Below are 27626 nucleotides of genomic sequence, written 5' to 3' on the forward strand. Positions count from 1 at the left end.
TCCCTGCCTCGTCAGAACAGTTCTCTCAGGGTCACTTGAGCTGCTGTCTCCCGGACTTGAAGTCCCCAAAATTCTCACCAAATAAAACATAACTCTCAACTTCTCAACTCACAACTTCTAGGTTGTGAATGGTTTCTAAGGAGATTACAAATAAATATGTATGCACATGTATTTGTGTGCTATGTTCCGACTAGCTGGGTAATGAGGTGCTCTTTAAGAAGAGTGAAGACCAGAGTTACTCAAAGGTGCTCCCTTAAGAAGAGTGAAGACCCAAGGTTATTCCAAACTCCCACCTGGATCTGAGCCAGATCCTGGAGCAATATCAGGGAGGAGATCCTGGAAGAATGCTGCAGGTAGATTTTTCCCAGTGGAAACGGTGGCTGGAGAGGAAGCCCCAGACTCCTCCAGCCCGTGCTCTTCAGCCTCAGACCTACCTCACTGGGAGCAAGACTGCCCCGCCCAGCTAGCCTGAGCTGCAGTGCCGCCCTCCGCCGCCTGGAGGCAGCATGACCTACAGAGCGGTGTCAGCTGCTATCCCCACGCCCCTCTTGGCGGTGGCGGGCGGAGGCCTGCCGGCAGAGGCCGGCTCGCGGAGCCCTCGCTGATTGGCCGCGGTGCGGCTGTTGCCATGTTGGCAGAAGTGGCTTCTCTCTGCCGGGGTAACTGGCTCTGGCTGCGGCTGCCCGGTCTGTACGCATAGGGTCTTCCTTATTCCCCTCACCCGCGGTTGGCGCTGAGAGGCGGCGTCCGGCGGGATGGAGAAAAGTAGGATGAACCTGCCCAAGGGGCCGGACACGCTGTGCTTCGACAAGGACGAGTTCATGAAGGTGTGTCCGGGGGACTGTGCTCCCCGAGCCGAGGCGGGTGGCCTGTCTTCCTTTCCCTCTGGGGCCTCCTCGGGCTGCTGGGCCGCGCATGCCCCGGATCTGCCCCCTGCGGGACCTGGCTGCCTTCACAGTGAGTCTTTTGGCCTCAGGTGGGGCCGGGGCAGCCTGCTGTGAGAAGGCACTTCTGTGAAATGGTGCATAGTGACGAAAAGGCCTGAAGTTGTGGGCAAGTGGTTTTGAGCTAGGTTATTAATAAAAGCTCCTGTTATTCCCGAGCCCATTCCCATGCAGTGCAGTCGGAATTGCCAGATCCTGGGCAGACAGAAGTTTGTCGATCGCCGCCTTGCACCTAGAAGCTCAGTACGAATGTATTGACCAAACCTCTGGACCCACGTCTCTACCCAGGGATTAGGTGGGTGGAAAAGGCACTCAATCGAAAGTTCGTCCTTAACGTTCGCCTAAAGTTTCTGAATGGGATATTTAAAAGATTAGAATCTTATTACTGATTTTGTTGCAATACAACAAAGCAAACCATTGTGCTTCTCTAAAGTTACTCTACTTTTTATAAGGTGAACTTGAGGTTGGTCTGAAGGTAGAGAGTTGAAATATGATGGATATTAAAGGTTTATCCGGCACAGCCTTGAAAGTGTCCAAGATCTGAATCGGAGCTGGGAGGAACTTTGCATATTCTTTTGGGGGTAATGCTCTGGAACTGTACATACACCATCAAGAAATACAGTGATGCTTTATTTCTAAGGATTGGGGTTTTTGATACCACTTAGTGGCTGCTTTCAGTGTTAAAAAGTTAAATCTTTTGGCTCAGTAGACACTTAAACTTTTGAGCAACTGAATTTAAGTCTTACTTTTTTTTTTTTTTTTATGACTTCAAGTCTTAGTATGTCTTTTGCTTTTTAGCTTCATTAGTTTATCTTTTTGATGCTTGCATTTCAGTTCACAGTCTCTGGTTTTAAACAGTATTTACATCTGTTCTTTTTTATTGCTGAGTAGTATGTACCACATGGACTTGAACTTGGGAAAATTTGGGGAGGTGGTGAGGACCGGGGAAGCTGGGTGTGCTGCAGTCCACGGGGTCGCAAAGAGTCGGACATGACTTGGGGCCTGAACAACACCACATCTTCTTTATCCATTCCTGTGAACTTTTAGATTGTTTCCATGTCTTGGCCATTGCAAATAGTACTGCAGTGAATACTAGGGTGCTTGCATCTTTTCACAGGATGATTTTCTTCTGATATATGCCCAGGAGTGGGGCTGCTGAATGATATGGTAGTTCTATATTTAGTTTTTAAAGGAACTTCCATATTGCTCATCAAAAAGAGCCAAATAATGCCATTTGCAGCTACATGGATGGACCTGAAGATTATCATACTAAGTGAAGTAAGTCAGATAGAGAAAGACAAATATATCATTCACATGTGGACTCTAATAAAAATGATACATGCATGCGTGTATGCTCAGTCTTAAGCAACTCTTTGAAACCTCATGGACTGTATCCTGCCAGGCTCCTCTGTCCATGGGATTCTCCAGGAAAGAATCCTGGAGTAGTTTGCCATTTCCTTATCCAGGGGATATTCTTAACCTAGGGGTGAAACTCACATCTCCCATGTTTCTTTGCATTGGCGGGTAGGTTGTTTACCACAGAGCCACCTGGGAAGCCTGAAAAGTGATAACAGATGAACTTATTTACAAAACAGACTCACAGATCTCAAAATTAAATTTATGGTTCAATTGATTAGCCGTGTCTGACTCTTTGCAACCCCATGGACTGCAGCACGCCAGGCCTCCCTGTCCCATCGCCAACTCCCAGAGTTTACTCAAACTCATGTCCATTGAGTTGGTGATGCCATCCAACCATCTCATCCTTTGTTGTCCCCTTCTCCTCCCACCTGCAATCTTTCCCAGCATCAGGGTGTTTTCCAATGAGTTAGTTCTTTGCATCAGGTGGTCAGAGTATTGGAGTTTCAGATTCAGCATCAGTCCTTCCAGTGAATATTCAGGACCAGTCTCCTTTAGGATGGACTGGTTGGATCTCCTTGCAGTTCAAGGGACTCTCTAGAGTCTTCTCCAACACCACAGTTCAAAAGCATCAATTCTTCGGTGCTCAGCTTTACTTATGGTCCAGCTCTCACGTCCGTACATGACTACTGGAGAAACCACAGCCTTGACTAGCCGGACCTGTATGGTTACAGAAGGGGAGGCATGGGGAGAGGTGATAAGTTAGGAGACTGGGATTAACGTATACACACTACCGTATGTAAAGCAGATCAGCAGAGGTTCACTGTGCAGCACAGGGAGCTCTGCCCAGCACTTCAGTGACCCACGTGGGAGAGGAGCCCAGAGCAGAGTGGGTCCACGTGTGCACACAGACGAGCTGCTCTGCAGCACGCCTGGGACTGGCACAGCAGTGCATGCCAGCTGTGGTAAAAAAGTTAAGTGATGCAGTTTAAGAAAAAAGCAGTTACATCTGGATCTTCTCCAGTGTGGCCATGTCATTTTTATCATGCAGGCCATCTAGACCCAGGAGTAATGTACTCTTGTCCTTGTACAGTGATGTTTCTGCTAAACCTCTGTAATGAAGGGCGTCATTTGAAAGGGAGTACCACGTGAGCTTGCCGATCCAGAAACGCTTTGTTCCATCCGCTGGCTGAGAACTGTCCTGGAGCAAGGGTAGGAAGAAAGAGCGTGATGAGGCGAGGTGTGCTGAAAGAAGCCAAGGCACAAGCAGAGATGAGGGGCTTTGTTCTGTTTGGGAATCTCAGAATACAGAGAGCTTAGCCTGACCAACTTTGCCTTATTCAAGGCTTCCTTCAGGCTCAGCACCAGCATTCTTTCTGACTTGCTAGCCCCACCATGTTTCTTGCCCTGAACTGATAGAAAGCCTTTGGGAAGAGAGGCTTCAGAAAGTAGAAACCTCAAAATAAGTTCTAAAGTAGAACTTGATGAAGGGGAGAGCAAACTGGGGAGGTGGCTGAAATGGCAGCAGTTTCATATTCTTTCATGCCTCCTAAGCCTCTGAATGTGCTCTGTAATTTGTAGTGCTAATAAATGTGACCACTTCACATGTAAAAGCAAAATACATGGGACAGCCACCCTGTGTTAAATGTTGATTTTCTAAGTGAGACTTGGAGATAAAGGTTACTTGCAATGTATGTTTCCTTCAGAGAGACATTTTAAAAGTTTTGGTCACATGGCAGAAGTGATAGGTAGAGAGTTTGCCTTTGGGGTTATATTTCTTAAGTCTGTCTGATTCAATGCATATTGTAATTTGTGCCTGTGAGAAAGTTAGAGAGTGTCCAATTTGCATTAGGAGAGTGAAGGTTACTCAAAAAATCCAGTCATTGGGAAATTTGTTTCCAGTCAAAGGAAACTGTGTCACACACATGATGAGGCCCTGTTAGGAAAATGGTAGCAATCATTTATTTAATAAACAGGCACTCGTTGATCACCTTGGAGAAGGAAATGGCAACCCACTCCAGTATTCTTGCCTGCAGAATCCCATGGACTGAGAAGTCTGGTGGGCTACAGTCCATGGGGTTGCAGAGAGTTGGACATGGCTGAGTGTCTATCACTTCACTTCACTGATCACCTGCTTTGTGTCCACCAGCAGTCTAGACTGGATAGTACAAGGTAGATAAGATTTAGGCTTTTGAGTATGGTCACAGAAAGATCACAGTGTGTGCTGAGAAACTGGACTTAGTCCAGAGAGGCTGGGAGGATGACCAGAATTGAGACTAGAAAAGTAGAAAGACAGCTGGGTGGGACTGCAAGTTGTTCTCGTGTGCACTGAGGGGTTTGCGCTTGATGAGTTACAGTCAGGTGGAAAGCAGGAAATGACGTTGTCATGTCTGTTGCATTGAACCCGTGTTAGAGGATGCTGGGCCACTGGTTACTTAGGTTAATATGGGGTTCTGTTTCAAGGGTAAATTAGGTTGGATTTGAACTGATGAGCTAATATTTTTATTTGGGCCATTCTTGCCCATGTATTTCAGTCCTAACTCAATGTCATAGTGGTATCTCAGACTTTTAGGAAGTTATTTAATAAATGCTTAAGAAACAACCAACTACCTTTCTGAACCTAGAGAAAAAAGGCGACTTAAAATGCTTCAGTGGTCCTTGTAAGATCTAATGAGAAATACAGAGCAGAGGACAGATTTGTGAAGGATGTAGGTGATCAGAAGACAAGATGGTAGTAGAGGTACCATCACTTGGGGACCTCTGTCACTTGGTAGTAGAGGTGGTGATGACATCATATCAATAGTTTTGTCAGCTTAAAAAATACAAAAATCCTTAGCGAGGATTGATGGCCAACTAATCCATGAAATAGGACATGAGATACTAGTAGTATGGGAGAGAAGAGGCTGCTAACAAAGATAACTTAGACCAATTCACCTAGGGGTGCTGTTGAAATCTGTCCTTCTATCTCAGCATATGACTTCTCTTTTATAGAAAAACTAGTGCCCTCAGATGGGAACTTCTTCATCTTGACTGATGACAGCTCCATTCTTGTATATGTACCCATCCCCTTTCTCCACCTCGCCTGTTTGGAAAAGGGGTTTTCCTTCCTGAGGTTGGTCCTTCCTACCCCACTCCTCCCTGTGCTTGCAGCCCAGAACCCCTGGTACTCTCCCCACCCTCTGATTCCCCTCTCCTCTGACCTCATCCCCAGTGGCTTTCAAACACGCTCCTGCTTTGGTCTCTTCCTCTTGACCCTCCTGCCTCTAGTCATTTTCATATCATTCTCTTCCACATCCCAGCCAAACTCTTGAGTTGTTTTTACTTTCTTATTTGCTGATTGGCTATTTGTATATCTTCTTTGGAGAAATGTCTATTCAGATCTTTTGCTAATTTTTTATTTGGTTGATTTGTCTTTTAACTCTTGAGTTGTAAGAGTTTTTATACTCTGGATGTTAGACCCTTGTCAGATACATGATTTGCAAATATTTTCTTCCATTCACTGGGTTGTCTTCTCACTTTGTAAATAATGTGTTTTAACACACAAGTTTTAATTTTGATTGAGTTCAGTTTATCTGTTATCTTGATGCTTTTTGTGTCAATGACTGTCTAATTCAAGGGCACACAGATTTTCACCTGTTTTCTTCTTAGAGTTTGATTGTTTTAGCTCTTCTATTTGTCTTTTAATCTATCTTGAGTTAAATTTCTGTGTATAGTGTGAGGTTGGTATCTAAATTCATTCTTTTCCATGTGGATATTTTCTAGATAATAATATCAATTGCTGGATGTTTAGTAACTCTACAGTGTAAAGCGAAACCCTCTGGGAAGTGAAATGTGGCAGTTATAACATGCCACTGTGAGTCTGAAGTCGTTTGCTGTCAGAGCAAAAGCTCTGATATTCACAAGTGTTCTCAGTCATTTTCTCTTGTGTGGGACATTTGTTTATCAAAGAACAAATATATAAATGGCAAACTGAGCACTAATATTGCCTGATAGCATTTGTTAGAGCTCAAGTTATATGATTTAGAATGCCATTATGAAGTTCAGCTCTGAACTTCATCCACTTGAAGTTCATACTTTCAAAGTAACAAGCCAAGTGCTCTGCATAGTCATACGACTGGTCAGTACCAAGGCCAAGATGCCAGGCTGAGTCCTGCCCCCACATTCTTTCTGTGATTGTTGTGTAACTGTGAGTCTAAGGTGTTATCTTAGGTAGTCTCAAGAAGTAAAAGAAACAGATGGCTTTTCACTAGCTGGTTGTGAAATTATAGTTTGGTAAGAAATCTCTTCTCTGACAGTATTATAGCAGGTATTTGGGTGATTAATTAAGAAAGTCAGTTTTTATGAGTACTCTTATGGAATGGTGCATGTTGTCCTTAACATATGTGTACATTTGTTCTACATTGATGTGGCTCGAAACTCTTTTCTCTGAAAATCTGTCTGTGAATTCAATTTTTTTGTTGTTGTTGTTGTACTTTAAGTTGAATGAGAACCCCAAGGCATTTGCAGAGAATCTGGTATAGAATCCTTCAAGATTTGTATGATCCTCCTTCCCACAGCACTACCTGGTTCATGGTCATCTCATATATTTAATATAATTCAGCAAAATCTGTCATATCAGTTTCTCAGTATCAGGTCTTTGCAAAGCATCTGCCTTAGTTTTCATGAAAACGGTTATCACTGTGTACTTATATTTTGTTGGTTTATACAATGTTTAATAAAATTATGTAATTTTGGTGACAAATATAAGTGGCCTTAACAAGTTTGGGAATCATCGTACCTGATACTTGATAACTAAATAGCTCAGTTAGTACTGAAGTCATAAGTAGACAGTAATTTGCTGTCTGTATGCCTGTGTGCCTACCAGGGGCGTCAGCATGTTATAAAGGGAAACAGGGCATAATGATTCTGTGAACAATGCTTGGAAGTTGGTTTTGAAAGATTTTGAACATCTGTTCAGTTGAATACTCAACATCCATATAAAATGTCAATACTAATTAATATGTATTATGAAAAGACATTGAAGCTATATGTAAAAGGAGAAAAATAGCTTAGAAAAGATTTATTAAGATTCTGTGTGTGTGTGTGTGTGAACATAGAAAAAGTGTGTATGTGTTTGTGCATGTGTGTGTGAACATAGAAAAAGGTCAAGAGTTTCATGCAAGGAGGATCCTACAATACTTACCTCCTCCCGTGGACACATGAAATCAGTAGCTACTCATGGAAGAGTTTCCTCCTCTGAGCAACTCCTGCACATCTGGCCAACAACACACATCAAAGTGGATAGGAGAGGCTGAGACATGGTCTCACCCTCCAGCTCACTTCCAGCATGGTGACCCACAATTGGAAGGAAGCTACCATCCCCAGCTGCTCCCTGAGAAGTGAAGGATCTGAACCCTAAACTTGGCACCCCTCCTTTAAAGACTTGCACCTGGGAGATGAGCCCCCAAACATCTACCTTTGAAAGTCAGTGGAACTGGCATCTGCGAGACCCACCAGGCTCATGATGTGAGAAACAGCTTTTGAAGGGTAGCATGAACTTGGTCACCCTCCTGGGGCCTGGCACAGGGACAGAGGCTGAAAAGGGCCCCGACTTTCTGTGAAAGAGGCTTGTTTATCTTAAAGCATCAGCCTGAGGGGCCGGCCTCTCATTTAACATTCTCTGGGGACTTGGAGGCTGACAGGAGCCGTCTTTGCCCTCTCTGCCTCAGTCCAGCTGGACAGTATCTCCTAGAAAGGAACTTGGGTACTTGTCTGGTGCCCCGATGTTTGCAGTTTCTGCCCAGAGACAACTCTAGGTCACCTGGCTTTGGTGGCCAGTGAGGCTTACACCTGTAGGTCCCCAGTGTTCACTGCAGTATTACTTGCAATAATAGTCAAGACATGGAAGCAGGCTTAGTATCCATCGATAGATGAATAGATAAAGAAACCATGATATACACACACCACACACACACAGAGGAATATTATTCAGCCATGAAAAGGAACTAAATCTGGACTCCCCTGGTGGTACTGAAAAGGAAAAGTTAAAATTTGACATAACCTCCTGCTTGTCCTGCCTGTGTAACTCAGCTTGCTCCTTGCAAAGTCCGGATCGGGTAGGTCACGCAGTCTCAGAAAGTGGGGATTTAAGATACGAGGAACTGGAGCTTATCTCACCACCCTTGTCCTGCTCTTTGCAATTCCCCAGCCCCTGTAAACCTGCTTAATCATGCCTTTCTGTATAAAGGTCAGGCATTCCCCTCCCCATCTTGACTGCTGTTCCCGTGCACACGAAACTGCTTCGTTTAAACCAGCCTATTAGCAGCTAGTGTTGCCCACTATAGCCTGTCTGTGAAAACTCTGTAACCCCTCTGTTTGGGGCTCAGAGCTTAGAGTGTTAACTGCTCTGGGCCCGCTGGCGTAGTAAACATGAGTTCTCCAACTCTCCAAGTGTGGTGCTTGGTTTCTCGAGTACTGGTTTCTACAACAGTACAGTGGCTCAGAATCTGCTTGCCAATTCAGAGGACACAGATTTGATCCCTGGTCCGGACAGATTCAACGTGCCACAGAGCAGATAAGCCTCTGAGCCACAGCTACTCTGCCTGTGCTCTAGAGTCCGTAGCCCACAACAAGAGAAACCACCACATTGAGAAGTCTGCAAACCGCAACACAGAGTAGCCCCTGCTTGCCACAGCTAGAGAAAGCCCGCATGCAGCACTGAAGATGCAGCACAACCAAGAATAATAAATAAAAATATTTTCAAAAAAGAAAGCTTGCCATTTGTGGCAACGTGGATGGACCTTGAGGGCATTAATGCTGCATGACATAAAGTTAGAGGAAGATGATCACGATCTCACTTTTATGTGAAATCTATAAAACAAAACAAAAATTAACTCAGAGGTACTGAGAACAGATTGGTGGTTGCCAGAGCAGGGGGTGGGGAATGGATGGAATGGGCGAAGGGGTCAAATGGTACAGACTTCTAGTTAATCAGTTAAATAAGTCATGGGGATGTGATGTATAGCATGGTGACTATAGTTAATAATACTGTACTGTATATTTGAAAGTTTAAGAGAGTAAATCTTAAAATTTATCATAGCAAGAAAAGGAAATTTGTAACTGTGTGATGGATGTTACCTCATCCATCCTCACAGTGAAAATATTTGGGAAAAAAATTCCAGAAAGTTTCAAAACACAAAATTTGAATTTGCTGCGATGAGTAGTTGGCAACTCTTTACATAGTATTTTCGATAATCTATATAACATTTACATTTTATTAGGTATTATGTAATCTGGAGATGATTTAAAGTGTATGTAAATACTGTGCCATTTTATTTTAGAGACTAGGACATACCTCGATTTTGGTGTCTTTGGGGGTCCTGAAAACAGGCCCCCATGGATGCTGAGGGATGGCTTTATTTACAGGCTGAAATTGTCACAGTGAATATTTGTTACTTTTAAAACTTAAGGGAAAAGGAACTACTTCTGTTCTGAGAAGAGCCTATTGAATGTGTGTAGTTAAAAACAAATGAAATCCCTTTTGGGACTTAGGCAGCAGGAGAGAATGCTCTTGGTCAGGGGTCTCCCTCTTGGCACCTTGCCAGTATGCAAGCACCTTTCTGTCCTGTGTGTTTTAAAGTGCTTTATCCTGACAGCAGTTAACCTTTCAAATGAATAGAATGGCGTTTCTCTGTTGTTCTCTCTCCTTTTATTTGTATGTGTAAAATGTGATATTGTTGCAATAATTCTTTTTTTCTGGTTTTATTTTCAGGAAGACTTTTATGTCGATCACTTTATGTCTGACTGTCAGAAGCGAGTGCAGCTGGAAGCACTTAGAGATGACCTGGAGCTCTACTATAAGCTGCTTAAAACAGCCATGGTTGAGCTCATCAACAAGGACTACGCAGACTTTGTCAACCTGTCAACAAACCTGGTAAACTTGAAATCCACAGTTCCTACCTGTCAGTGTATTTACACATGTACTGCACACTTTTTTTCTCACTCATATTTATTCTTAACAGCTCTGAGTCTTTTAAGAAACCTTTTAGTTATTTTTTTCCCCAGAAACTTGAAGGGATTGCTAATCTTGATTAATAAAGGAACTAAACTTTCTTGATACACATGTTTTGTGCACAGTTTAGTTTGATTATGTTTTGAATGACTTACTAAGAAGTGGTGAAAAGTAAAGGATAGCAATGCCAAGAGTGTTTGCTTTTGTTAGTTGCTAATTGATTCCCATGAAATCTCACCAGTTTAGACTAATTTCCGAGAGCAGATATCGACTCTTCTTAAGGAAATGTTTCATTTAATTTCAGGTACATGTGCTAGCCAAAGATAGGTTGAGAAAACATTGGCCAATATTGGTCATTAAGAAGCCTATTTTTATACATTTTATACAAATGTAGAATTGTTTTATAAGAAGCATATCAATTACCTGGAAAAATTGTTTAGAAACACTTGAGTTTTCATACTTGCGAAAGTCTTGTTCATATTTTGTTTTTAAGTCTGTTTGTCAAAAGAGGAATGGAAAATAGCCATCTCTATGGGAATTTCAAGAAGCATTGAGAATAATGAGCCATATTTGCTTTTGGGAAATACACCACTAAGATAAATGTTCCAGTAGGATTAGAGACCCTGAAAATTTTATTTCCATCCTATTTAATTTGGATTTTTCTGAAGGGTTGTAATAATGCTTAGGAGAGATGTAGTCCATCAGACTTTCATATCAGCTGGTTGAATATCATAAACAACAGAGATAGCTATTTTTCCTGTTAGTTTTTTAAGTCATTTAAAATTTCATCCCAAAGGCAAATTGTGCATAGGAATTTTTTATTTATTATGACTTTCCTCATTTTTATAGTGCTTATATATCAACAGGTTTTTCACATTCAAGGAGCAATATTTATGGCCAAATAACATTTTTGTTACATAGTTTAGTAGCATGTAATTGTACAGAAAGAATAACCTAAGTCTAATACTGCTTTGATCATTAAGCACAGGCTTCACTGTTAATCCTGGCCCTGATGTGTCTGTGCCAACATGATTTTGCCTTTAGGTTGGTATGGACAAGGCCCTCAGTCAGCTTTCTGCGCCTTTGGGACAGTTAGGAGAAGAGGTTCTGGTACGTCCCCAAATAACAGTCAACAAGCTACCGTAAAGCAAATTACACTAGTTTGCCTTCTCCAAGAATTCTTTTATTAATCTGTTAGATTGTTGTGATTGTTGTGGTTGGTGTTTTTTAATGTTCCATGATTATAGTATAATACTTTCAAAATGCAAATGATTTGCATGTGATAGTACAACCTAAGAAACATATTTGGTTTGAAGATGGCGAATTCTCAAGAGTAGAGTAGACGCTTTTAAATGTCAGGGAGGAGGAGAGTGTATTTCAAAAATTAAATTTGTTAATACCACCTCACCCATGTATAAGTGGTCTCCAGCTTAGAACTGGCTTACTTATATTTTAAAATTTGTCATTTTACAAGTATTTTCCCAGACAATATTTTATATGTAGTTAGATTCGTGGACCAGTTTATACCAGCCATTTAACCCCTGATGTAACTGAAGGATAATATAAATGTCATGTAATACCTAGTTTCTCTGAGAAAATCTCTCCCTTGGGAGTGGAACTGTCTGCCCCTAAGCCATGAGAACAGGGACTTCATCTGGGTGAACAGTGGAGAGGGAGTTTTGGTATCACCTCCAACAGAAAACTGCCGCCCTGTCCTCCCGTCACCCTCTAGGCTGTGCTAGGCACCTCGCCCTCCATCCTCCCTTCGTTGTGAAGCACTGCACCGTCACTTCCTGTGTGTGTCAGCACTGGGCCACGCCAGACCACGTGGCTTTATGCTCCTTGCCTCGAGACAGTACCTGGCACATGCAGGGTTCTCAGTAGATAATGTAATAAAGGTTCTGCTTGGATAAAACTGTAGGAAATGCAGGACAATGGGAATGTCAGGGCTGAGAAGTCCCGAGGAGAGTAGGCAAGAAAAAATTTGTAAAAGAGGTTTAGTTGTGAGCTGTGCCTTGAACTAGCAGACTGTTTGAAAGTTCGTGTCTTGTTTGAATTTCACAAAGCTTATTAAAGTGCCTTTTGTTGGAATGGAATAGAAAGAAGTTTTTGGTCTGCTGCTGGATTCCACACCAGCCTCTGCGTGGCCTTCCTGCCTCCTTTTCAGGACTCCTCTTCTCCCAACCTGTAGCCATGACATTTCCCGAACCCCGTCCTTTGTTAACCTTCCACTCTTCTCTCTGAACTCTCTCCACTCTGCCCACCTGTGCTTGAACTTCCTCGACTGCCCTCATGCCTTCAGGCTCTTGTCCTACACTGCCAGCGGCCAGCACCACCTACCGTCCCTTACTCTGCAGCTGTCTTTATCACCACCCTTCTTCTCATCAACCAAGACCTCACCTGCCTTTTTAATCTCAACTCAAGAAGCTTCTCCGAGATTCTAAGATCATTGAGGGATAAGACTGTTTCTGTCTAATTCATCATTGTATCCTATCCTCATTGGCTGATGGTTAGTAGACATTTCATGTTTATGGAATGAATTAATTCACTTTTCTATAAAATTTTTGTGATTTGTCTGGTGGTGGTGCTTTAGTCGCTAAGTCATTTCTGACTCTTGCAACCCCATGGACTGTAGCCCGCCAGGCTCCTCTGTCCATGGGATTCTCCAGGCAAGAGCACTGGAGCGGGTTGCCATGTCTAGTTTATTCTCATCATTTCTTTTACCTTTGCTTTGGCCTGACTCTTCATATTTTGTTTCATTTATTAGCTTCTGGACATGTTTCTCCACCTATGAGCTGCCTTTTCCTGGCCATTCTTTTCCTTACTCCTCGATTCGTAACATCCTTAGAACAACATGGCATCATGAAGTACCAGTGCTTAAGGATTGTTTAGTTCCTGATAGAATCTAGTCTAAAATTCTCCTAAATCTCCCCCACCCCTGTTTATTTCTACTTCTCTCCAAAATGAAGGCTGCCGTGCACCCGGGTGCACCCTCCAACCCTGAGAGCGCCCTGTCAGTTGCACCTTTCCACCCTCTGTCCTCTAGTGAAGGCTCTCCTCCACCGTCGGCCTCCACGGGCTCTCCAAGTCAGACTCGCATTCCATCCCCTGCGCCAGATTTTCCTAGTGTTTGATTCAGATGGTTCTTTCTGTACTCTGAACACGTATGATGGTGATTGTATATGTATCGGGTTGGCCAGCAAGTTCCGCTGGTTTTTAAGTAAAAATAAAAGACACAGTTTTCATTTTCACCAAGAACTTTATTGAACAGTGTATTCACAGTTTTGTTCCACTGCCTTCTGCTGTTTTTTTCAGGCAGCTTCATAATTCCATCTTCCCAAAACTTTTTACATTTTTGAGCAAAGAACTGTTGCAGGTGTCTTTTATGGTCTTCCAGGGAATTGAAATTTTTCCATTAAGGGAATTTTGTAAAGACCAAAATAAGTGAAAATCTGAAGGTGCAATGTCTGGTGACTGTGGTGGGTGAATCAGAACTTCCCAGCCAAGCTGTAACAGGTTTTGCCTGGTCATCAAAGAAACGTGGTCTTGAGTTATCCTGATGCAAGATTATGCGTTTTCTCTTGACTAATTCCAGATGCTTTTCGTCTAGTGCTGCCTTCAGTTTGTCTAATTGGGAGCAGGTACTTATTAGAATTAGTCATTTGGTTTTCCAGAAGGAGCTCATTATAGAGAATCCCCTTCCAATCCCACCGTATACACAGCATCACTTGTGGATGAAGAGCAGCCTTACGTATGATTGTGGTGCTTCATTTTGCTTGCCCCACGAGCTCTTCCATTTCGCATAATTGCACAGTACCCACAGAGGATGAGATGGTTGGATGGCATCATCGACTCAATGGACATGAGTTTGAGCAAACTCTGGGAGATAGTGAAGGACAGGGAAGCCTGGCGTGCTGCAGTCCACGGGGACATCTGAGCAACTGAACAACAACAGCAATCCACTTTTCTCTCTCCTGTCACAATTTGCTTTAAAAATTAAACATTTTTGTTACGTTTAAGTAGAGAATTATCTGTGGAAATATGGTCAAGAAGGTTCTTTTTTCGCTTCACTTACGTGGAACCCAAACATCAAAACGATTCACATAACCAAGCTGGTGCAAATGGTGTTCACAGTCGATTTGGATATTTTGAGTATGTTGGCCATGTCCCGCATGGTGTAACATTGGAAGGGATTGTTCTCAGTTAAGGTCTCAGTTTGATTGCTATCAACTTCAACTGTTCTTTTCAACCGTGGCAAAATCTATCCAGTGAGAAGTCTCCAGCACAGAACTTTGCAAGCCATTTTGACACTTCAGTCAGTCACAGCAACTTCTCCATACACTGCACAAATCTTACTTTGCATTTCAGTTGTATTTTTACCTTTCTTGAAATAATGAAGCATAATACGCAGAAAATGTTGCTTTTTTTCTCCTTTAATATTAAAATGACTACACAAAAATTCAATAGTCTTGATTTTTTTTAATGAATACTGATACGAGAGTTGTCACAATACAGTGTTACAAAATTATTTCTAATGAAATTAAAGACAGCCAAGCACTACTAGAGCCATCTTATGGTAAAAAAGTTAACTAACTTTTTTGCCAACCCAATATTATTATTCATTTGGCCATTAATCCTCTATGATCTTGACTTTCTATGTCATTTTGCCCTCGAATCATGAGTACCCTCAACAGCAGTTGTATTTGATATTATGTGTTTTTGTCAATATCTACATAATACTGGCCCAGAGATAATTAAGTTATGTGGAATTTAATGTACAAGTTTTGTAATGCCACCAAACAATTTCTGCAATGTTTTCTTTATTCTTTTACAGAGTTTTCGGTCATCTGTCAGTGAAGGAATTCGGGCAGTAGGTGAACGAATGTCTAAATAAGAGGACATTAGGGAAAAAAAGGTGTCCTTGAGTGTCATACTGTTAAACACGGGCTTGTGGTAGCACCTCGGAGCTAACGGCACTTTCCTGGATGCGGTGTGATAGACTCCTCTTGGTGCCGCTGCAGAGAGGAGTGCGGGGTCTTCCTTTCTCTTTAGGCAGCAGCGTTCAGCCCGGCTCCTGAGGGGTTCAGCCAGAGCTGGAGCCCAGGTCTTCTCACTCCTTGGCTGATTAAAGTCCTATTAATAAGAAGGGTATGGTAAAGTAACTAATTGAAGAAAAAGACAAAGAATATTGCATATTCTTCTTGTGCTTTATTAATGATAGCATTAAAAATTTTAAATGTAGATTTCTTATGCTACATGCCAGCTCAGAGCCTCATGTCTTCTCAGCTTCTCAGCATGTGAAACTATTTTTTTCCTCCCAAAACTGTTTCTGTGCTTATAATGTCATGTTAACTATTTGAAATAAAGCAGAATTTTAGAGGTGCCCAAATGGACACAAAATTAACATTCCTCAATTTTTCCAGAATAAGAGACAGTAATAACTGGTATCAGTAAAGCATTTTACAGTTTAACAGGCATAAAACTAATTTCTCAGCACCCTTGTAAAGAAGATATTCAAATTTTAGTGATTCGGGAGCAAGTAGGCCTTCTAAGGCCAGCTCTTCCAGTGTTCTGCTGCAGGTGGAAAAACTAGTGTGTTGCTCTCTTATTCTGCCACATTGCTTCTTTAGTTTCCACTTCTTTACTGTACCTCTGCATGCACTACTTTCAATTTTTAGCAGTCTCATGTTTTGATTTTATTTTCTGACTTTAATGGATATAATATTACATTATCATATAATATTACATATCCATTATTGCATATATTGTAGTACTGTAATATATAATACATATGATATATATGTCCATTACTATTGGATATAAGGGGACTAGAATGTGAGACGATTATCAGCTTGTGTCCAGAGATTTCAAGAATGGAGTGCCTTTCTGGGAAAGGCTGTCAGCCTTGTGAGAGCAGGGACTCTTTGCCTGTTGTGTTCACTCATGTCCTCCCTGCCTGGGTCAGTGTCTGGAGCACAGTGGGTGCTCAGTAACTACTCACATATTTTATTTTGTCTTTTTTTAGAGTGATTTTTACTGGAGTCCAGTGCTTTACAGTGCTTTAGTCTCTGCTGCACAGCAGAGTGGACCTGTCACACACACACGTCCCCTCGTGTTTAGATTCCTTCCCATTCAGGTCACCCCAGAGCACTAGATAGAATTCCCGGTGCTATACTACTGTATAGTTCTGGGAACTGTTTGTTTAATGAGTGCTTTATATCTTTCTGTGCTTTTAAGGGTGGGTTTTTGTATAATGCTCGACTTCTTTGATAAGGTTGTATAATAATGGCTTTAATGAACTGATGCTTAAACATATAATTGTGTCATATCCATGTCAATAGGATAAAGATGATCAGAAGCTACAGTTATAACACGAAAAAGGGTCATAAGAAAATAAATGTAATACCTATAGAGAGGTTCATTTAAGATAGGAAAAGAAATGAATGAAAGTGTGGGAAATGAGGAAACAAAAAGTCTAGTTTTCTCTTTTTTCAACTATAAACTTGCAGTAGAATATTGAAAAAGTGCTTCTTCTTGACACCTAAAATTAAGATTTGCATTCTTGGGAATTAAGTTTTATGTAGAAGTATTCAAAATATAGAATGCCCTACATACTCTAAGTTGACCTTTTGCTTTGTATGTCCCTATATTTAGAATGGGGAAATAAGATGATTAAGATGAAATATCATGATAACTTTGTTTTTTGCTTAATTATTATTTTGTAGATATGTATGTTGTGGCTTATACAGGTTATTCCATCAGTTCAGAAAATTGAAAAAATCTTAAATTCTCAACATTCTAAAGAAACATCTGCACTAGAAGCAAGCAGGTAAGTATTTTCTTTACTAAATATTACATAAATTAATACTTCACATCTAGCCTAAATTTTTTATTTTTATTTTTTAGTTAAAATTCATTTCTGAAAAAGAAGAAAAGCCAAGTCTATGGTTCAGTGTTTTTGAGTGTAGCTTGTGGAAAGTGGAGGGTGTGAGATGGTAAAGTTTATAATACATCCTTATAAAGGCTTTATGGTTCTGGGCCACAGTTCCAATACATCACTTCACAGGGAATCAGAGGAGTGTGCTTTTATTGGAAGAATTTTCGTCTTTGGAATTGCCTTAGAGAAGCACTGGCAAAATTTTGTTGATCTTCAAGATATGAAATAGCTTTCATCTTTTCTAAATTCATTTAGATCAGAGTAATGCCCAGAGTATTGCCACTTATGTATCTTACCCTAGCATTACATCATTAAGAAACAGGATAGGCACATTTAGTTAACGTTTGTCAACAAGAAAAAAAAAATAAATAAAAAACTTGTGAAATTAGAAAAAGATGACCGTTTTCTTTGTTACATACTGCAGCTGTCTTCTTATCTTTCTAGTCTGAATTTTAAATCAGCCAGGTAGGTGAGTGACTCAGAAAATGAGTAGCTCATGCCAGCACCATGGGAAGCACCGTGGTGCCGTGGACAGATTCATGCTGTATATTCCACTCTGCAGCCCGAGCCGTGGTGTCTCAACTCCTGGTGTCACTGACAGTGGAAGCTAACGGGAGCTCCTCCGGCAGGGTTGTCTGACACTGAGGTGCCGTCAGCCCATACCTGGCAGGTAGTAGGCCCTCAGTTCAGTTGAGGTGCTCAGTCATGTTCGACTGTTTGTGACCCCACTTGATGGGTCATCCCTTCCCACCCATCCAGGGGGGCTGTTTGTCTCAAACCGTTCCGAGTCTCTTGCCCTCAGCCGCCTTGGCAGCTGCTGCCAGCTTGTCCTCACTCGACGTCCACCATGCCTGCCTCCCTGTTCTCTTTCCATTTTTGTCCATCCCTACTCTTCCTTTGATAGAGATGCATCACAATGTCTTTTTCTATAATACTGTTCCTTTGTGATATTCCATCTTTAATGTAATAGATATGCTGTTTCTTGCTCAGAATCACCTTTGAGGACTTTTTAAAAATTCAGATCAGCAACTTTGAGTTGTAGAGGAGGGAAAACCAGGGCAGTGTAATGTAAATAACCGGGTAGAGCTAGAGAGAGGGAAGGGAAGTTAACAATGAAGAAGGCCCTGAATGAGAGAGGCTGGGGGAGGAGACGTAAACACCCACACTGGCCTGGGGCAGCTCTTGCTTCTCGGCTGGACCCTGTGGTCGGGGCCTGGCAGTGTCAGGGGCTTATGCTTAACTTTTCTAGTTTTCCACTGTCCTAGAACATGCTGTAAAAGTTCATGGCACAAAGGATGCTATAGCTTCTACCTTATAACAAGGGGGCTATGGAAAAGCACAATGAAAGCATCAGGATTGCTGATCATGTGATATATTCTTGGAAATTAAAAACCTTTAGGAATTAACTCTTTTTAATTGTCTCCACTAGCCCACTTTTGACTGGACAGATGTTGGAGAGAATTGCCAAAGAATTTAATCAGTTAGAGTTTCATGCTGTTCAAAGCAAAGGCTTGCTTTGAAGCCTTTTACTTTTCAAAAGGCTTGCCTCTTTTGGACAAAATAAGACAAAATTAGATTTTTCACACTTTATTATTTAGGAATTTGCAAAATAATTTTGATTTTACCTGGTACAGGCAGACCTTATTTTATTGCCCTTAGATTTTTTGTGTTTCACAGATACTGCACTTTTTTTTAATTGAAGGTTTATTGCAACTCTGCATCAAGCAGGTCTATCATCATGCCAGTACCCTTTTAACAGCACTTGCTCACTTCAAGTGCTGTTATCTCTGTATCTCATTCTGGTAGTTTTCACAGTATTTCACACCTCCACCAGCAAAATGATAATAGCTTACTGAAGGGTCACATGATGGTTGCATTTTTTAGCAATAAAGCATGTTTTAATTAAAGTAATTAAAGTCTATATCTTGTTTGTTTTACACATAATGCTTTTGCCAACTCAATATACTGTATGTAGTATGGTATAAACATATGCTTTATATCTGCTGAGAATCCAAGAAACCCCCATAACTGGCTTTATTGTGTAGTAATCAATTTATTGTGGTGGCCTAGAACCACACCTGCAGTATCGCCAGGGTATGCCTGTATTGTTCTGACAGTTGTTGATCTGCAGGATTTTGAAACTAGCTTTGAATTTTCTCTTTCAGTTTGTGTTTTCTAGGCCCCTGCCTCCTAAGTGTCACACATAGATTCTGTGTAAAGATACAGGCATATGCTCTGAGTTATAAGGGTAAAATTAATTCTAAATTTCATGTAACTTGACACACTATATGATTTAGTCAGAATTAACTTATCCAAAACTCTTGACTGGACTTTAGAATCATGATGTTTGCCAGATTTACTCTGTAGCTTAAAAGAACCTCATTCTAAAGTGATATCTAAATCCTTTGATACAGCAAAGATTAACTTACAAAGAGATGTGAGGAGGAGGAGAGATTCATTGTTCCTCTCCAGAAAATGTTAATATTTAATTTTACATATCTTCTGTTGGGATAAGAAATTTGTTATGTGTGTGTCTGGATCTTTAGAAATGATTACAACTGGAGCTTTTTAACCTGTCTTTCTTGCAGCGTATAGCTGGTATTAAAGCCATGTTACAACAGTCACTGGAAAGCCTCCTGTTAGAAGGTCTTCAGACTTCCAATGTCGATACTATTCGGCACTGCTTACAGACTTAGGCCACAATTGACAAGACACGGGATGCAGAGGCGTCAGTTGGTCAAGTCCTCATGAAACCGTACGTAGATGAGGTTTGTGTACTGTTGGATAAGGCCTCCATTCAGCAGATGTTCATAGAGCATCTGCTCTGTCTTGGATGCTTTACTGGGTGTAAGGGGTAGTTTAGAGGCCTTTCTGTAAAGATTCTCAGTTACTGTAGTACCATCAGTTGAAAGAAAAGGTTGGTCCCTGGTGGTGACAACCGGCATGCAGGAGTCAGGCACCTTCTCAGTGTTTTTTAGTGATGCTGTAGCCCAGGGATCATGTTAATTTAGTGGGAGGAGGGTCTTGCCTAGGGAGAAGGAATGTATCAAAACATTTTTAGGTCAGTTTTATGGTATGTAAATTATTTGCCACTAAATTCTTAAAGTAAATTTTTAACTATTGGTCTAGTGGGTAAAATGGAACAAGTAAGCAGATACCAAAACCGCAGTGTAAGTTCCTGGTAAGGGAGCCTGCTGAAACCCTGACCATGGAAAGTCTGTGCTGAAGGTTGTCTTCACAGAGATGTGGCCTAAGTCTTGAATACTGAGGAGTCTCTTAGCCAGGAAGGTGGGAGGGAGGAAATAGTCACTGATGCAGGACTTTCATAGGCAAATTAGCAGTGTAATACCCTAAGTCCAAAACCTCACTATCCAGTGTCCTTCATCTCCAAGGATGCAGTTACACTTTGGAAAGTAAGCATATTCTGTCTTTGAGCAGCCAGGATGTAGACTGTACCATATGAAGTTGCCAATACTCAACGTTTTCTGACACACAAAAGTGGCAGCTTCATCTGGTTCAAACTGATAAAAGTCACAGGCCCATCCTCAGTGTTTGCAGACTCTCTTCAGTCCTCTGTCCGTGTGGGTGCTCTTTCTGTCCAGTGAGTACAAAGCCTTGTTCACCATGACTTTGGGATGAAAGCCTCCCATTTATAAATGGGGGAAACGGAATCCCATTGATAAAAATGAAATGTAAGGATTAACTTCAGTAATCCTTTCAGCTGTTATTAGAGTTACTAAAAGTAAATGATCTGTCAGTTTCCTCTCTTCCTATCCTGTTATATTTCTTACCTAACTTGATAAGAATGAAAAAGACAAATTACCTATATTATTTCTGTCTCAGTAAGTGAAAATCGTTACTAACTTATGCCTTTTTCATTGAACTGAACCTAATGTGCTAAATGAGAGAAACATTTGATGTTTCAGTGGCATACTAAATAAACCAAGGCCACATTTTATTTTTTTTTTAATTCATATGCTTATCTTGTCATTAACCTCTTGACTCTCAACCTTAACACAAAAGATAAAATAATAAAGTAAAATAAAATATATATTTCCATCTTTCTCTGTCTCACACCTTCCCTTGATCTAAATTATGGTAGAAGAAAAGGCCAAGGTCAGTACAGGGAGGGTCTGTTGTTATGGGAAATTGTCATTTTATTTTGTTTTCAGTCTAGGGAGGGGAGGAGGCAAATGTGCTTTGCTTTCCGGCTTCAGGCCAGTCTCTGTCACCCAGCCTGTGTCTCCCCTGGGTCAGAGCTGTGCTTCCAAATCTGGAAACTAGTTCGGAGTATAGCTGTTACTGTTAGAAAACATGTTAGCTGGGGAGGAGGGGGCATGAAGAAGCATACTTTTGAGGTTTTCTCTATTTTTCCTGTAGTGTGTAATTCATACCTCTCTTTGAGACGCTTTTTTAAAATGCTGTTCGTTTAATAGGTGATTCTAGAGCAGATTGTTGATAGTCGTCTGAGTGATCTCCAGCTCATGTATGATAAACTCTTGGAGTTCGTTCCCCATCGCTGCCGCCTTCTTCGAGAGGTCACAGGAGGAGCCATCTCAAGGTAGTTTAAGCAGCTGTACTCAGAACTTGCGCCTGCTGATTATTGCTGCCTCCTTTGGGTCGGGTTCATATGCGCTCCCCCGGTGAATTGTTAGCATGGCACTATGAGGTGGGTGTGGGTCATCGCCTCAGAAGGAAACCGTAATGAGTAGGGCAGAGGTAAAGGGTACATCTTTGTGAATTCACAACCCATATTTTCCCCTTTTGTGTACTTTTTCCTCAATTACATGTGAAATAAAAGTTGGTTTCCTTCCATTATTCTGATGTTGTAATCTGTTTATAAATATGAATTCCGTGTAATTCAACAAGTTTTATATTAATTGTGGTTAAAGTCATCTTCAGTTTTCCCTCCTCTTGCCTGATTTCCATACTTTTCGCTTTGTTTCATAAATACCTGGCTGCCTTTCACCATCACCACTGGCCTGATCCGGGCCTTTGTCATAGTTTTATCCAGAATAACAGGATCTGCCCACCTCCTCTCCCTGCCTCCACCCTCTCCCTTCTCACCCTTCCCCTCTGCCCTTCGGCTGTGACATTGACCCACAATTCTGATATGTAGGCACTGCCTTCTTCCTAAGTCTTTAGTGGCTGCTTGTTGCGTGTGGAGGAAAGTCTAGGTGTCTTGATGCGGCGTACGAGGCCCTGCGCACTCCGGCCTCAGTGGTCCTTGTGTGTGGCACTCTGTGGGCTTCCCTTGCTCTGCTGGTCCCCGGCACACATTTGGTGGGTCTGTGTTTTTCCTCAGAGTCCTCTGCCTTTCCCTTTCTTTTTGTTGATCTGTCATCCCTTGTGAAGCCCCAACTCAGATACCACTTCCTTCAAGAGACCTCTCACCTTCATCCTGAAGTCTGGCTTTCATCCTGTTCTCTGCAGGCGATTGCGTGTTGCTCTCACTTCTGTTGAGGACTAGTTTCCATCTTAACAGCTTGCTCCCATCCTGCACAGCCCATACTCCCCACCCCTGGCACAGTGTCTTAAGACAGCAATTATCCAGTGTTTGCGAAATGAAAGACTCAGTCAATTTGCAGCATTAGAAAGGCAAATCAAGTCCCTTTCTTCATGGAGTGAAAATTATTTTTAGTCTTGAAATTTTTTTCTTTGAAAAGAGAAACCTGGGGAATAAATGTGCTGATTTACTGGGAAGTACCGTCTCTGTTTCCACTAGATGATTTCAGATGAAGCTTTGTTTTGCCACTTTTGTGTAATAATCGTCAAGATTTATTTAGATTTGGATTTGGGGTAAGAACTTAATAGAAGTCATCATGTGAAATTAAAGAGGCCACAGTAACGAAACAACCAATCATTAGATTTGACAAGCCTAGTTTTGGTCTTGAAATGTCAAGTTTCATGCCTCACATGTTTGTTCTTTTCCACAGTTGTCAGGGTGGCAGAACTCATGTAGAAAGCTCAGAAATTTGAGTATCTAGACTGTACCTTGGTAGGTCATCTGCCTTTGCTTCACACCACATCGTCTTGTTGCCTTGGACCCTCCCTTGCTCTGCATCTGCCTTTGGGTGCTCTTTATACCCAGCAACACCAGTGATGTCAGAAGTTATTTTCCAGAGAACGTAAATTAGCTTTTCTAATTGTTGATCTTGCAGATTTAAATTTTCCTTTTGAGGCTTTAATTGTATATTTAGTTTGGAAATGAGGTGATCTTGTCATTCATTGTTGCTCATATTATGTGCATTTGTATTCTAAAATCTTCAATTTTGTTCTCTCTTCCTATATCTTATTAGAGTTAGTTCTTATTGTGATTAAAAGTATATGATATGATATGTGGAATTGGGTATGTGGGACATAGGCATCTCCTTTCCCTCATTGAATATAAAGAAAATTACCTTAATATAGAGCATGTTAAGAATGCAGCAAAGTGGGTAGGTCAGTGAGATGGTGTTGCCTAAAGATATTTACAGATTTTTAAGTACAGAGAAACTTAAGGAACCCACCTTTTTAATCTATGTACTGTGTATTTAACACTATTAACATAGCACTTACTACATGCTGCTGCTGCTGCTGCTGCTAAGTCGCTTCAGTCGTGTCCAACTCTGTGCGACCCCATAGACGGCAGCCCACCAGGCTCCCCCATCGCTGGGATTCTCTAGGCAAAAACACTGGAGTGGGCTGCCATTTCCTTCTCCAATTAGTGCTAAATGCTTTACAAACTGTATGCCATCCTAAATGCTTTACAAATCTTATTCCATATAATGACCCTATGATTTTAAAGATGAGGAAACCAAAACACAGAAGTTAAATGACCCGAGATTTGAACTCCAGTGCTGTGGCTCCTGAGAGCATGATTTTCTCTCAGTGTTCTCTCTCACCTAAGTGTGTTAATTGGAAACTCAGAATTTGGCCTTTTTGCTGACAATGCAAAATAAAACATGTGCATATGAAAACCATGAATGTTATCAGTTATTTTGTATTAAGATTTGTAATCCAGATTTTACATGAAATAGTCATAGAACATTAGACCTGGAGGTAATCAGAGATAGCTGAGTTGCAAAGCTGTTAGTAATTGGTAAATTAGTGTGATTTACAGTGTTTTAGAGCTGCGTGATGTTAAGGTTGAATACAAAGATTGCTTTTCTTGTGGTATTAGATTGCTGCTTTTTCAAGATAGTGTATAAACATGGTAACCCATTTAAGGGGAGAAAACTGTGCCATGGCAAGTCGGCATAGTTTTCCATTATCCTTGACCCCAGCTGTCTGCTATGTGATAATTGTAGGAGTCAGGACACAGAGGATGTGTCAGGTTCTAGGTGAGAATGCGATCAAGGAGTGAAATAGAAGTTTGAGCCTAAAAACAAAGTAATTGACAAATACAGTTGTTAAAAGGTTGAAGTAAATTTTAGGCTGAGGAACTTTTATTTTAATAAAACACCACAGTGGAATTTTGCTTTTTGTAAGGAGATGTTTCTGGTGTATTTGACTGAAATTTTTCTCTTATCTTACAGTGAAAAGGGCAATACTGTTCCCAGCTATGATTTTTTGGTGAATTCTGTCTGGCCAGAAATAGTATGAGAATTAGAAGAAAAATTACCCTTGATTTTTAATTCTGGGAATCCTGATGCATTTCACCAGGTACCTTTCCCTCTGTTGTCTTGATTCTTAAAGGTGTTAACCTGAGATAATCATGTCTTTTTTGCACAGTCTTGGTTCTGTGGTTTATTGAAAATCACAATCTGAGTTGCAGAGCCAGCATTTACCTTAAAAATACACACATTATTTTATTCAGGTGATAGTTTCTGATACTTTGGGGACTAAGAATATTTTTTAGAATGTAAGGTAGAATTCAATCGAGAAGCAATTATGACTAGATGTGGATTTTTTTAATCTAAATTTTAAAAAAGATCTTAAGGACCATTGAAAACAAATCTCTTTATAGTTGTTTTTGGCGAAAAATTAAGTTTGTAGCACTCTGCTATATCACTTTGAAGGAAAACAAGAAGTAGTAATTGGATTGTAGTATGTATTATATAATTAATATTATAATTATTAATGTAGTATAAAAATGTCTTATATAATTTGAAAGATTAGGAGGCCTTGGTATTTCTTTTCTTTTTATTTATTTATTTATTTTTTCATTTATTTTTATTAGTTGGAGGCCAACCACGTCACAACATTGCAGTGGGTTTTGTCATACATTGATATGAATCAGCCATGGAGTTACATGTATTCCCCATCCCGATCCCCCCCTCCCACCTCCCTCTCCACCCGATTCCTCTGGGTCTTCCCAGTGCACCAGGCCCGGGCACTTGTCTCATGCATCCCACCTGGGCTGGTGATCTGTTTCACTATAGATAATGTTCATGCTGTTCTCTCGAAACATCCCACCCTCGCCTTCTCCCACAGAGTCCAAAAGTCTGTTCTGTACATCTGTGTCTCTTTTTCTGTTTTGCATATAGGGTTATCATTACCATCTTTCTAAATTCCATATATATGTGTTAGTATGCTGTAATGATCTTTATCTTTCTGGCTTACTTCACTCTGTATAATGGGCTCCAGTTTCATCCATCTCATTAGAACTGATTCAAATGAATTCTTTTTAATGGCTGAGTAATGTTCCATGGTGTATATGTACCACAGCTTCCTTATCCATTCGTCCGCTGATGGACATCTAGGTTGCTTCCATGTCCTGGCTATTAGAAACAGTGCTGTGATGAACATTGGGGTGCACGTGTCTCTTTCAGATATGGTTTCCTCAGTGTGTATGCCCAGAAGTGGTATTGCTGGATCATATGACAGTTCTATTTCCAGTTTTTTAAGAAATCTCCACAGTGTTCTCCATAGTGGTTGTACTAGTTTGCATTCCCATCAACAGTGTAAGAGGGTTCCCTTTTCTCCACACCCTCTCCAGCATTTGTTGCTTGTAGACTTTTGGATAGCAGCCATCCTGACTGGAGTGTAATGGTACCTCATTGTGGTTTTGATTTGCATTTCTCTGATAATGAGTGATGTTGAGCATCTTTTCATGTGTTTGTTAGCCATCTGTATGTCTTCCTTGGAGAAATGTCTGTTTAGTTCTTTGGCCCATTTTTTGATTGGGTCATTTATTTTTCTGGAATTGAGCTGCAGGAGTTGCTTGTATATTTTTGAGATTAATCCTTTGTCTGTTTCTTCATTTGCTATTATTTTCTCCCAATCTGAGGGCTGTCTTTTCACCTTACTTATAGTTTCCTTTGTTGTGCAAAAGCTTTTAAGTTTCATTAGGTCCCATTTGTTTATTTTTGCTTTTATTTCCAATATTCTGGGAGGTGGGTCATAGAGGATCCTGCTGTGATTTATGTCGGAGAGTGTTTTGCCTATGTTCTCCTCTAGGAGTTTTATAGTTTCTGGTCTTACATTTAGATATTTAATCCATTTTGAGTTTATTTTTGTGTATGGTGTTAGAAAGTGTTCTCGTTTCATTCTTTTACAAGTGGTTGACCAGTTTTCCCAGCACCACTTGTTAAAGAGGTTGTCTTTTCTCCATTGTATATTCTTGCCTCCTTTGTTGAAGATAAGGTGTCCATAGGTTCATGGGTTTATCTCTGGGCTTTCTATTTTGTTCCATTGATCTATATTTCTGTCTTTGTGCCAGTACCATACTGTCTTGATGACTGTGGCTTTGTAGTAGAGTCTGAAGTCAGGCAGGTTGATTCCTCCATTTCCATTCTTCTTTCTCAAGATTGCTTTGGCTATTCGAGATTTTTTGTATTTCCATACAAATTGTGAAATTATTTGTTCTAGTTCTGTGAAAAATACTGTTCGTAGCTTGATAGGGAGTGCATTGAATCTATAGATTGCTTTGGGTAGTATAGCCATTTTGACAATATTGATTCTTCCAATCCATGAACTCATGAAATCCATGAAGCTCATGAAATCCATGAAATCCATGAAGCTCAGGGCTTGATCTCTGGTCAGGAACAAAGATTCCACAAGTGGTTTGTTATGGCATTACATGAGATTAAAACAAATATCCAAAAACAAGAAACCAAAAAGGAATCCCACACAAATGGCAGTTACAAAATCAGGCAAATAATGCTTAAAATAGTGGAATATATGCATATACACGTATATATACTCATAAGCAAAGCCAAAAGAGTCCAAGAAAAATAAGGCTAATTAGATTGACCCAGCGAACAAAGGAAATCAGAAATTATATTTGCCAGTTTAGAACAAAACTAATTAAAGCATAAACTTCAAAACAACACTAAAACAAGGTGCAAAGTGTGGAGGAAAGCAATGAAAACAAAACTAACAAATATGTTGAGAGGAAAGGAAATAAAAGAAAAGAATAGATTGGCAAAGTTGAATAGAGGTAGGTGAAGAGGATTCATAAACATTAAAGATTAAC

At 40.8% G+C, this 27626-nt stretch overlaps 1 pseudogene; it reads left to right on the forward strand.

The window, feature by feature from the left end:
• Nucleotides 1–631: 631 nt before the first annotated feature.
• Nucleotides 632–27626, forward strand: part of LOC122674124 — a 60499-nt pseudogene continuing 33504 nt past the window's right edge.

Source organism: Cervus elaphus, chromosome 18, assembly GCF_910594005.1.
Source record: "Cervus elaphus chromosome 18, mCerEla1.1, whole genome shotgun sequence".
In the NCBI taxonomy this organism is placed as follows: Eukaryota; Metazoa; Chordata; class Mammalia; order Artiodactyla; family Cervidae; genus Cervus; species Cervus elaphus.